This window comes from Ranitomeya imitator, chromosome 9, assembly GCF_032444005.1.
Source record: "Ranitomeya imitator isolate aRanImi1 chromosome 9, aRanImi1.pri, whole genome shotgun sequence".
NCBI lineage: Eukaryota > Metazoa > Chordata > Amphibia > Anura > Dendrobatidae > Ranitomeya > Ranitomeya imitator.
Window position 1 is genome coordinate 122,910,204 of NC_091290.1, and position 12,156 is coordinate 122,922,359.

Below are 12,156 nucleotides of genomic sequence, written 5' to 3' on the forward strand. Positions count from 1 at the left end.
TTGACACAGGACCAAAAAAAAAAAAAAATCATTTTCCTGGCAGTTGAAGGACTCAAAGTGATTTTGCAAAACAGAACAGAAAAAAATATCTCGCAGAACTTTAAACTGTAACTTTTTGCCGAGTCACATTCGGGAGGGGAAGGAGAAAAAATTGTTTTTTTCTGAAATATTTTATTCCGTATGAGTCAGCTGTCTGGTCTTCCAGCTGCCTTATCTGCTCCTCATGACCTTGTATGAGCCAGAATTAGCTGTTAATTGGCCCTGTTTTGCGAACATAACTAGTAACAACAGAACTTTTATCAACAGAGGATTCTAAATAGGAGTGTTTGCTATTCTGGTCCTGATTGTGTGTCTTTTAGAGAATAGTCTGAAGATGATGTTTTTCTTCATCTTGACCTTTGAGCAACATAAAAGAATGCAAAGACAAATAGCAGAACAGCAGTGAATGGTTTATAGTCATTTTGTATGCTGCCCGTTAACACAAAAACCTGTAAAAAAAAACCATTATCTTGATACTCGCCCCTCCCCCAACAACAAGTTAAAACTGTTTTTGGTGAACTTGCCAGTCTAACATGTACAGGAACCATCCTCATTTTCATACTAATTTTGAGGGGACTGTTTCTACTTATTATTAGCATTCTGCCAGCACTATAGGAGCTTGAGCTTTCTATTCACTTACTAGCATTCTTTTCTCCTGACATTCTCCATTTTCCTTCCTGGCCAGAACTGTAATAACACATATTAATAAGTTCTGTCTCACAACCTACTTTATATCTCTTAATAATCCGTATGCCAAGATCCTCATCAGCGTGCCCGCTCCTGGTCCTCCCATAGTGATCTGCAATGAACTATGTGAAATGAAGGTATCCCGCTCTTTCAGCCATGTTGCACTAAAAAAGAGGCAAAATTAGTGTTTTCCCCAAAATTAGTGTTCTTTCGGCAGTGGCTAAGAGTTGACATTGCAAAACAAAAAAAGGTGTGAAGTGGAAGCAGAGCTGTATTAGCACTGTGGCTTCCAATATGATGAGGTCCTAGAGGTCGGACCACCCAAGGGATCATTAAATGGGATTCTTCTCAAAGGTATCTCCTTTCCATAGGATACGGAATAACTTACTGGTCGCCGGGGTTCTGACATTTCATTGTTAATTAATGGGGCAGAGGTCTACTCTGTTCATCTCCCTCCGTTAAGATAGGACTTTACATAGCTCCGTTCTTAGGATCACAAGAGGTCCCAGTGGTCAGACCCCCTTCCATCAGTAAGTTGTTGCCATCCTATGGATAGGGGTTAATTTTAGACTTTGGTAATGCCATATCTTAATTAATCAGTTTTCTATCCATAGCAGTATGCCATCACCTAAGGCCTCTTATACACCTTGGACTAAAGTCGTGCAGGAGCTTTCAATGTGTATGGGAGCGTCTAGATTCTTCCCCGATGGCTGATTTTGTGGAAGTAAACGATCTGGCGCGGTGGATTCCTAATAGTGGTGAATGAATGTGCTCGGATAAGGTGTTATCAGCGCTCCTGAGTTCTCTATGAAAGAGCCGCTGTCAGACTCCTGTGGCAGCAGCTTTTTTGCCTTAGAACAATAGGGTCGACATTTAGAAATTAATGATGAGCAAATGTGCTCAGATAAGAAGATATCTGAAGACGCTCGTGAGCTAACCGAGAGTCTTCGACGTGCTCGAAAAATATGTTCATGTCCTCGCCGCTGTTCAACAGCCGCCACACATGGAGGGATTGCCTAACAAACAGGAAATCGCTGCATACGTTGCCGCTGTCCAACAGCTGCGAGACATGCAGCCACGGGGACTTGAACATATTTTTGGAGCACGCTGAAGACTCTCGGTTAGCACACGAGTATGTCATGCAGCTGCAGTGCAGTACTGCGCAACCTCCACCAGGGGGAGCCTGGTAGGGAAGCCAGACTGCACACACCGAGCAACTGAACAGATGCCACTTAGTGGCGAGAGCGAGGTCAGGAAAACCAAGTCAGAGCACAACAGTACAAAAGGATTTAGACAGAATGGATAGTCAGGACATAGCAAGGGATCAGTAATCCAGGATGGGCAAAATACGGTACAATAGGGACAAACTGAAACGGAGTCAAAAACCCAAGCCAAGAGATCAGAACCAGGGAGTCAAGCAGAGAAAGTTAACCCTTGACATGATCCACCCAGAGAAAGAGCAGATAAGACTAAACACCGGAACGGATCATGACAGAGTATACTCTGATAACACCTCGCTCATCACTAATTTCTAACTGTCGACCCTATTGTTCTAAGGCAAAAAAGCCGCTGCCAGAGGAGTCTGACAACAGCTCTTTCATAGAGAACAATGGAGCGCTCAGCTGTTTAGCGGGGAGTCAGGAGAGATCGCCGGCGACTGAACAATCGCTATCTAATTTGTAAGGAGACCTATACTAAGATGGGAGTGCCCATTTTAAGCTTCTAAGACCCTGTAACAGGACTCCGCATCTACTATGGGGAATTCTCCATGGTCGGGTGCGACCACTATAGCTATACCCAAGAGTATACAGCATTCATATACAATTTTAAAGAACCGTTCAGCATTCAGGCAGACGCTACCAGAGACCATTTAAAGTATCCCTACGCATTTTAAGCAAAACCCATAAAGCGCAGTTACTCCTTTATTATAATATATGAATCTCATAACTAAAATTGTTAAATATTCAAGACACACAATTTGTAAGACTATGTACAAAGCAGATGGTATTAATGTCACCTTTTATGTCATCCTGGTGCTATATAGCTTCATGCTCCCTGCTCTGAATCCTAATACATTTGACGCAAATTCCTTAGATCGCTTCAGTAAGTGCTTGTTCAAAGCCGGCAGTTTTATTGATGCATAAAAACCAATGTTCTCTCACTTAGAATTAAAATAATGTGTAATGAATCTTCCTCAAGCGCTCCATAAATCAGCCACATAAGATAGATTTTGTAACGGCGCCGAAAAGAAAAAAAAATAGAATGGCAAGTTCGCCGGAACGCTATGGGGTTAAGTTCGTGTAGGACCCTACGGAGTCATTCGGGAGGAAAAGGGTGGCAAAAAGTGGAAAACGTCTGGGGTTGTCTTTCAAGGAACTCGACGAAAAACAAAGTTTTATATCTTTTTTTTCGGATCCAATTAATGCATTGAAATCAAGGTGAATAAAAGGATATCATCTACAATTAAGGCTCCGTTTAAAAAAAAAAAATACAAAAAAAAAAAATAATAACTTGCCGATGTGCGTGGCATTAAAGGAGGATTTCATCAAAGTCAGCATTTTTTGGTTCAAAAAAACCGAAGAATGAAGATGAGATTGAAACAATTCATTTCAGTTCTGGGGAGGATGGCGGAGGGGGTGGGGGAGCGCGCTTGTTTGATCACAGCTAATATTAAGCATCGTTCTCGTATCAATGCAAATTATTCCAGACCTGCGCTCATCCTTCAAGGATTAAAATGACCTAGAATTTGTTTTAACACCGTCTCCACTTTCTTTGGAAGGAAAGTCACACTGAAAAGATTAAAAGGAGAAGAATTATATATGACTTAAAGAGGACCTGTCACCAGTTGAAAAGTGGACAGTTTTTGTACATAATTTATTCAAAACTGTTCTCCTGATTATTCCGTTTTTTGTTTTTTAAAAATCCACCTTATGGTTCCAGATATATTGGCTTTTTTATGTAGTGCTAGTTGTTAAAGGCTTACTAAAGGAGCGTGGCTCTTAGGATCCTCTAGGGCCTGTATTCAGGGTGTATTCTGCTGCACTCTTAGGATCCTCTAGGGCAGGGGTGTCAAACTGCATTCCTCGAGGGCTGAAAACAGGTCATGTTTTCAGGATTTCCTTGTACTGCACAGGTGATAATTTAATCACCAACTCATTATTTGTGTAGGTGATTAAATTATCACCTGTGCAGTACAAGGAAATCATGAAAACATGACCTGTTTGCAGCCCTTGAGGAATGCAGTTTGACACCACTGCTCTAGGGTGTGTATTCAGCCTGTATTCTGCTGCACTCTTAGGATCATCTAGGTTGTGTATTCAGGCTGTATTCTGCTGCACTCTTAGGATTCTTTAGGGTGTGTATTCAGGCTGTATTCTGCTGCACTCTTAGGATCCTCTAGGGTGTGTATTCAGGCTGTATTCTGCTGCACTCTTAGGATCATCTAGGTTGTGTATTCAGGCTGTATTCTGCTGCACTCTTAGGATTCTCTAGGGTGTGTATTCAGGCTGTATTCTGCTGCACTTTTATGATCCTCTAGGGTCTGTATTTAGGCTGTATTCTGCTGCACTCTTAGGATCCTCTAGGGTCTGTATTCAGGCTGTATTCTGCAGCACTCTTAGGATCCTCTAGGGCGTGTATTCAGGTTGCTCTGCTGTGTTCATGCTGTATTCTGCTGCACTCTTAGGATCCTCTAGGGTGTGTATTCAGGCTGCTCTGCTGTGTTCAGGCTGTATTCTGCTGTACTCTTAGGATCCTCTAGGGTGTGTATTCAGGCTGTATTCTGCTGCACTCTTAGGATCCTCTAGGGCATTTATTCAGGCTGTATTCTGCTGCACTCTTAGGATCCTTAAGGGCGTGTATTCAGGCTGTATTCTGCTGCACTCTTAGGATTCTCTAGGCGTGTATTCAGGCTGCTCTGCTGTGTTCAGGCTGTATTCTGCTGCACTCTTAGGATCCTCTAGGGTGTGTATTCAGGCTGTATTATGCTGCACTCTAAGGATTCTCTAGGGCATGTTTTCAGGCTGCTCTGCTGTGTTCAGGCTGTATTCTGCTGCACTCTTAGGATTCTCTAGGGTGTGTATTCAGGCTGTATTCTGCTGCACTCTTAGGATCCTTTAGGGTGTGTATTCAGGCTGTATTCTGCTGCACTCTTAGGATCCTCTAGGGTGTGTATTCAGGCTCTGCACTCTTAGGATTCTCTAGGCGTGTATTCAGGCTGCTCTGCTGTGTTCAGGCTGTATTCTGCTGCACTCTTAGGATCCTCTAGGGTGTGTATTCAGGCTGTATTCTGCTGCACTCTTAGGATCCTCTAGGGTGTGTATTCAGGCTGTATTCTGCTGCACTCTTAGGATTCTCTAGGGTGTGTATTCAGGCTGTATTCTGCTGCACTCTTAGGATCCTTTAGGGTGTGTATTCAGGCTGTATTCTGCTGCACTCTTAGGATCCTCTAGGGTGTGTATTCAGGCTCTTCACTCTTAGGATTCTCTAGGCGTGTATTCAGGCTGCTCTGCTGTGTTCAGGCTGTATTCTGCTGCACTCTTAGGATTTTCTAGGGTGTGTATTCAGGCTGTATTCTGCTGCACTCTTAGGATCCTCTAGGGTGTGTATTCAGGCTGTATTCTGCTGCACTCTTAGGATTCTCTAGGGCATGTATTCAGGCTGCTCTGCTGTGTTCAGGCTGTATTCTGCTGCACTCTTAGGATTCTCTAGGGTGTGTATTCAGGCTGTATTCTGCTGCACTTTTATGATCCTCTAGGGTCTGTATTCAGGCTGTATTCTGCTGCACTCTTAGGATCCTCTAGGGTCTGTATTCAGGCTGTATTCTGCTACACTCTTAGGATTCTCTAGGCGTGTATTCAGGTTGCTCTGCTGTGTTCATGCTGTATTCTACTGCACTCTTAGGATCCTCTAGGGCGTGTATTCAGGCTGTATTCTGCTGCACTCTTAGGATCCTCTAGGGCGTGTATTCAGGCTGTATTCTGCTGCACTCTTAGGATTCTCTAAGCGTGTATTCAGGCTGCTCTGCTGTGTTCAGGCTGTATTCTGCTGCACTCTTAGGATCCTCTAGGGTGTGTATTCAGGCTGTATTCTGCTGCACTCTTAGGATTCTCTAGGGCATGTTTTCAGGCTGCTCTGCTGTGTTCAGGCTGTATTCTGCTGCACTCTTAGGATTCTCTAGGGTGTGTATTCAGGCTGTATTCTGCTGCACTCTTAGGATCCTTTAGGGTGTGTATTCAGGCTGTATTCTGCTGCACTCTTAGGATCCTCTAGGGTGTGTATTCAGGCTCTGCACTCTTAGGATTTTCTAGGCGTGTATTCAGGCTGCTCTGCTGTGTTCAGGCTGTATTCTGCTGCACTCTTAGGATCCTCTAGGGTGTGTATTCAGGCTGTATTCTGCTGCACTCTTAGGATCCTCTAGGGTGTGTATTCAGGCTGTATTCTGCTGCACTCTTAGGATTCTCTAGGGTGTGTATTCAGGCTGTATTCTGCTGCACTCTTAGGATCCTTTAGGGTGTGTATTCAGGCTGTATTCTGCTGCACTCTTAGGATCCTCTAGGGTGTGTATTCAGGCTCTGCACTCTTAGGATTCTCTAGGCGTGTATTCAGGCTGCTCTGCTGTGTTCAGGCTGTATTCTGCTGCACTCTTAGGATCCTCTAGGGTGTGTATTCAGGCTGTATTCTGCTGCACTCTTAGGATCCTCTAGGGTGTGTATTCAGGCTGTATTCTGCTGCACTCTTAGGATTCTCTAGGGCATGTATTCAGGCTGCTCTGCTGTGTTCAGGCTGTATTCTGCTGCACTCTTAGGATTCTCTAGGGTGTGTATTCAGGCTGTATTCTGCTGCACTTTTATGATCCTCTAGGGTCTGTATTCAGGCTGTATTCTGCTGCACTCTTAGGATCCTCTAGGGTCTGTATTCAGGCTGTATTCTGCTACACTCTTAGGATTCTCTAGGCGTGTATTCAGGTTGCTCTGCTGTGTTCATGCTGTATTCTGCTGCACTCTTAGGATCCTCCAGGGCGTGTATTCAGGCTGTATTCTGCTGCACTCTTAGGATCCTCTAGGGCGTGTATTCAGGCTGTATTCTGCTGCACTCTTAGGATTCTCTAGGCGTGTATTCAGGCTGCCCTGCTGTGTTCAGGCTGTATTCTGCTGCACTCTTAGGATCCTCTAGGGTGTGTATTCAGGCTGTATTCTGCTGCACTCTTAGGATTCTCTAGGGCATGTTTTCAGGCTGCTCTGCTGTGTTCAGGCTGTATTCTGCTGCACTCTTAGGATTCTCTAGGGTGTGTATTCAGGCTGTATTCTGCTGCACTCTTAGGATCCTTTAGGGTGTGTATTCAGGCTGTATTCTGCTGCACTCTTAGGATCCTCTAGGGTGTGTATTCAGGCTCTGCACTCTTAGGATTCTCTAGGCGTGTATTCAGGCTGCTCTGCTGTGTTCAGGCTGTATTCTGCTGCACTCTTAGGATCCTCTAGGGTGTGTATTCAGGCTGTATTCTGCTGCACTCTTAGGATCCTCTAGGGTGTGTATTCAGGCTGTATTCTGCTGCACTCTTAGGATTCTCTAGGGCATGTATTCAGGCTGCTCTGCTGTGTTCAGGCTGTATTCTGCTGCACTCTTAGGATTCTCTAGGGTGTGTATTCAGGCTGTATTCTGCTGCACTTTTATGATCCTCTAGGGTCTGTATTCAGGCTGTATTCTGCTGCACTCTTAGGATCCTCTAGGGTCTGTATTCAGGCTGTATTCTGCTACACTCTTAGGATTCTCTAGGCGTGTATTCAGGTTGCTCTGCTGTGTTCATGCTGTATTCTGCTGCACTCTTAGGATCCTCCAGGGCGTGTATTCAGGCTGTATTCTGCTGCACTCTTAGGATCCTCTAGGGCGTGTATTCAGGCTGTATTCTGCTGCACTCTTAGGATTCTCTAGGCGTGTATTCAGGCTGCCCTGCTGTGTTCAGGCTGTATTCTGCTGCACTCTTAGGATCCTCTAGGGTGTGTATTCAGGCTGTATTCTGCTGCACTCTTAGGATTCTCTAGGGCATGTTTTCAGGCTGCTCTGCTGTGTTCAGGCTGTATTCTGCTGCACTCTTAGGATTCTCTAGGGTGTGTATTCAGGCTGTATTCTGCTGCACTCTTAGGATCCTTTAGGGTGTGTATTCAGGCTGTATTCTGCTGCACTCTTAGGATCCTCTAGGGTGTGTATTCAGGCTCTGCACTCTTAGGATTCTCTAGGCGTGTATTCAGGCTGCTCTGCTGTGTTCAGGCTGTATTCTGCAGCACTCTTAGGATCCTCTAGGGCGTGTATTCAGGCTGTATTCTGCTGCACTCTTAGGATTCTCTAGGCGTGTATTCAGGCTGCCCTGCTGTGTTCAAGCTGTATTCTGCTGCACTCTTAGGATCCTCTAGGGTGTGTATTCAGGCTGTATTCTGCTGCACTCTTAGGATTCTCTAGGGCATGTTTTCAGGCTGCTCTGCTGTGTTCAGGCTGTATTCTGCTGCACTCTTAGGATTCTCTAGGGTGTGTATTCAGGCTGTATTCTGCTGCACTCTTAGGATCCTTTAGGGTGTGTATTCAGGCTGTATTCTGCTGCACTCTTAGGATCCTCTAGGGTGTGTATTCAGGCTCTGCACTCTTAGGATTCTCTAGGCGTGTATTCAGGCTGCTCTGCTGTGTTCAGGCTGTATTCTGCTGCACTCTTAGGATTCTCTAGGCGTGTATTCAGGCTGCTCTGCTGTGTTCAGGCTGTATTCTGCTGCACTCTTAGAATTCTCTAGGCATGTATTCAGGCTGCTCTGCTGTGTTCAGGCTGTATCCTGCTGCACTCTTAGGATCCTCTAGGGTGTGTATTCAGGCTGTATTCTGCTGCACTCTTAGGATCCTTTAGGGTGTGTATTCAGGCTGTATTCTGCTGCACTCTTAGGATTCTCTAGGGTGTGTATTCAGGCTGTATTCTGCTGCACTCTTAGGATCCTTTAGGGTGTGTATTCAGGCTGTATTCTGCTGCACTCTTAGGATCCTCTAGGGTGTGTATTCAGGCTCTGCACTCTTAGGATTCTCTAGGCGTGTATTCAGGCTGCTCTGCTGTGTTCAGGCTGTATTCTGCTGCTCTCTTAGGATTCTCTAGGCGTGTATTCAGGCTTCTCTGCTGTGTTCAGGCTGTATTCTGCTGCACTCTTAGAATTCTCTAGGCATGTATTCAGGCTGCTCTGCTGTGTTCAGGCTGTATCCTGCTGCACTCTTAGGATCCTCTAGGGTGTGTATTCAGACTGTATTCTGCTGCACTCTTAGGATCCTCTAGGGTGTGTATTCAGACTGTATTCTGCTGCACTCTTAGGATCCTCTAGGGTGTGTATTCAGGCTGTATTCTTCTGCTCTCTTAGGATTCTCTAGGTGTGTATTCAGGTTTCTCTGCTGTGCTCAGGCTGTACTCTGCTGCGCTCTTAGGATTCTCTAGGCGTGTATTCAGGCTGCTCTGCTGTGTTCAGGCTGTATTCTGCTGCACTCTTAGGGTCCTCTAGGGCAGGGGTCCCCAACTCCAGTCCTCAAGGCCCACCAACAGGTCATGTTTTCAGGATTTCCTTTGCATTGCACAGGTGATGCAATTACTACCTGGGCAAGACTAAGGAAATCCTGAAAACATGACATGTTGGTGGGCCTTGAGGACTGGAGTTGGGGACCCCTGCTCTAGGGTGTGTATTCAGGCTGTATTCTGCTGCACTCTTAGGATCCTCTAGGGTGTGTATTCAGGCTGCTCTGCTGTGTTCAGGCTGTATTCTGCTGCACTCTTAGGATCCCCTAGGGTGTTTATTCAGGCTGTATTCTGCTGCACTCTTAGGATTCTCTAGGGCATGTATTCAGGCTTCTCTGCTGTACTCAGGCTGTATTCTGCTGCACTCTTAGGATCTTCTAGGGTGTGTATTCAGGCTGCTCTCCTGTATTCAGTTGCTCTCTTAGGATCTTCTAGGGTGTGTATTCAGTCTGTATTCTGCTGTACTCTTAGGATCCTCTAGGGTGTGTATTCAGGCTGCTCTCCTGTATTCAGTTGCTCTCTTAGGATCTTCTAGGGTGTGTATTCACGCTGTATTCTGCTGCACTCTTAGGATCTCTAGGGCATGTATTCAGGCTGCTCTGCTGTATTCAGACTGTATTCTGCTGTTCTCTTAGGATCCTCTAAGGTGTTTATTCAGGCTGCTCTGCTGTGTTCAGGCTGTATTCTGCTGCACTCTTAGGATTCTCTAGGGCATGTTTTCAGGCTGTATTCTGCTGCACTCTTAGGATTCTCTAGGCGTGTATTCAGGTTGCTCTGCTGTGTTCATAATGTATTCTGATGCACTCTTAGGATCCTCTAGGGCGTGTATTCAGGCTGTATTCTGCTGCACTCTTAGGATCCTCTAGGGCGTGTATTCAGGCTGCTCTTCTGTGTTCAGGCTGTATTCTGCTGCACTCCTAGGATCCTCTAGGGTCTGTATTCAGGCTGTATTCTGCTGCACTCTTAGGATTCTCTAGGCGTGTATTAAGGTTGCTCTGCTGTGTTCAGGCTGTATTCTGCTGCACTCTTAGGATCCTCTAGGGTCTGTATTCAGGCTCTATTCTGCTGCACTCTTAGGATTCTCTAGGCGTGTATTCAGGTTGCTCTGCTGTATTCAGGCTGTATTCTGCTGCACTCTTAGGATCCTCTAGGGAGTGTATTCAGGCTGTATTCTGCTGCACTCTTAGGATCCTCTAGGGCGTGTATTCAGGCTGTATTCTGCTGCACTCTTAGGATTCTCTAGGCGTGTATTCAGGCTGCTCTGCTGTGTTCAGGCTGTATTCTGCTGCACACTTAGGATCCTCTAGGGCGTGTATTCAGGCTGTATTCTGCTGCACTCTTAGGATTCTCTAGGCGTGTATTCCGGCTGCTCTGCTGTGTTCAGGCTGTATTCTGCTGCACTCTTAGGATCCTCTAGGGTGTGTATTCAGGATGTATTCTGCTGAACTCTGAAGATTCTCTAGGGCGTGTATTCAGACTGTATTCTGCTGCACTCTTAGGATCCTTTAGGGTGTGTATTCAGACTGTATTCTGCTGCACTCTTAGGATCCTCTAGGGTGTGTATTCAGACTGTATTCTGCTGCACTCTTAGGATCCTTTAGGGTGTATATTCAGGCTGTATTCTGCTGCACTCTTAGGATCCATTAGGGTGTATATTCAGGCTGTATTCTGCTGCACTCTTAGGATTCTCTAGGGCGTGTATTCAGACTGTATTCTGCTGCACTCTTAGGATCCTCTAGGCCGTGTATTCAGGCTGTATTCTGCTGCACTCTTAGGATTCTCTAGGCGTGTATTCAGGCTGCTCTGCTGTGTTCAGGCTGTATTCTTCTGCACTCTTAGGATCCTCTAGGGTGTGTATTCAGGCTGTATTCTGCTGCACTCTTAGGATCCTCTAGGGTATGTATTCAGGCTGCATTCTGCTGCACTCTTACGATTCTCTAGGGTGTGTATTCAGGCTGTATTCTGCTGCACTCTTAGGATTTTCTAGGGTGTGTATTCAGGCTGTATTCTGCTTCACTCTTAGGACTTTAGGCGTGTATTCAGGTTGCTCTGCTGTGTTCATGCTGTAATCTGCTGCACTCTTAGGATCCTCTAGGGCGTGTATTCAGTCTGTATTCTGCTGCACTCTTAGGATTCTCTAGGCGTGTATTCAGGTTGCTCTGCTGTGTTCATGCTGTATTCTGCTGCACTCTTAGGATCCTCTAGGGTGTGTATTCATGCTGTATTCTGCTGCACTCTTAGGATTCTCTAGGTGTGTATTCAGGCTGCTCTGCTGTGTTCAGGCTGTATTCTGCTGCACTCTTAGGATTCTCTAGGGCATGTATTCAGGCTGTATTCTGCTGCACTCTTAGGATCCTCTAGGGCATGTTTTCAGGCTGTATTCTGCTGCACTCTTAGGATTTTCTAGGCGTGTATTCAGGCTGCTCTGCTGTGTTCAGGCTGTATTCTGCTGCACTCTTAGGATCCTCTAGGGTGTGTATTCAGGCTGTATTCTGCTGCACTCTTAGGATCCTTTAGGGTGTGTATTCAGGCTGTATTCTGCTGCACTCTTAGGATTTTCTAGGCGTGTATTCAGGCTGCTCTGCTGTGTTCAGGCTGTATTCTGCTGCACTCTTACGATTCTCTAGGGTGTGTATTCAGGCTGTATTCTTCTGCACTCTTAGGATTCTCTAGGTGTGTATTCAGGCTGCTCTGCTGTGTTCAGGCTGTATTCTGCTGCACTCTTAGGATTCTCTAGGCATGTATTCAGGCTGCTCTGCTGTGTTCAGGCTGTATTCTGCTGCACTCTTAGGATCCTCTAGGGTGTGTATTCAGGCTGTATTCTGCTGTACTCTTAGGATCCTCTAGGGTGTGTATTCAGGCTGTATTCTGCTGCTCTCTTAGGATCCTCTAGGCCG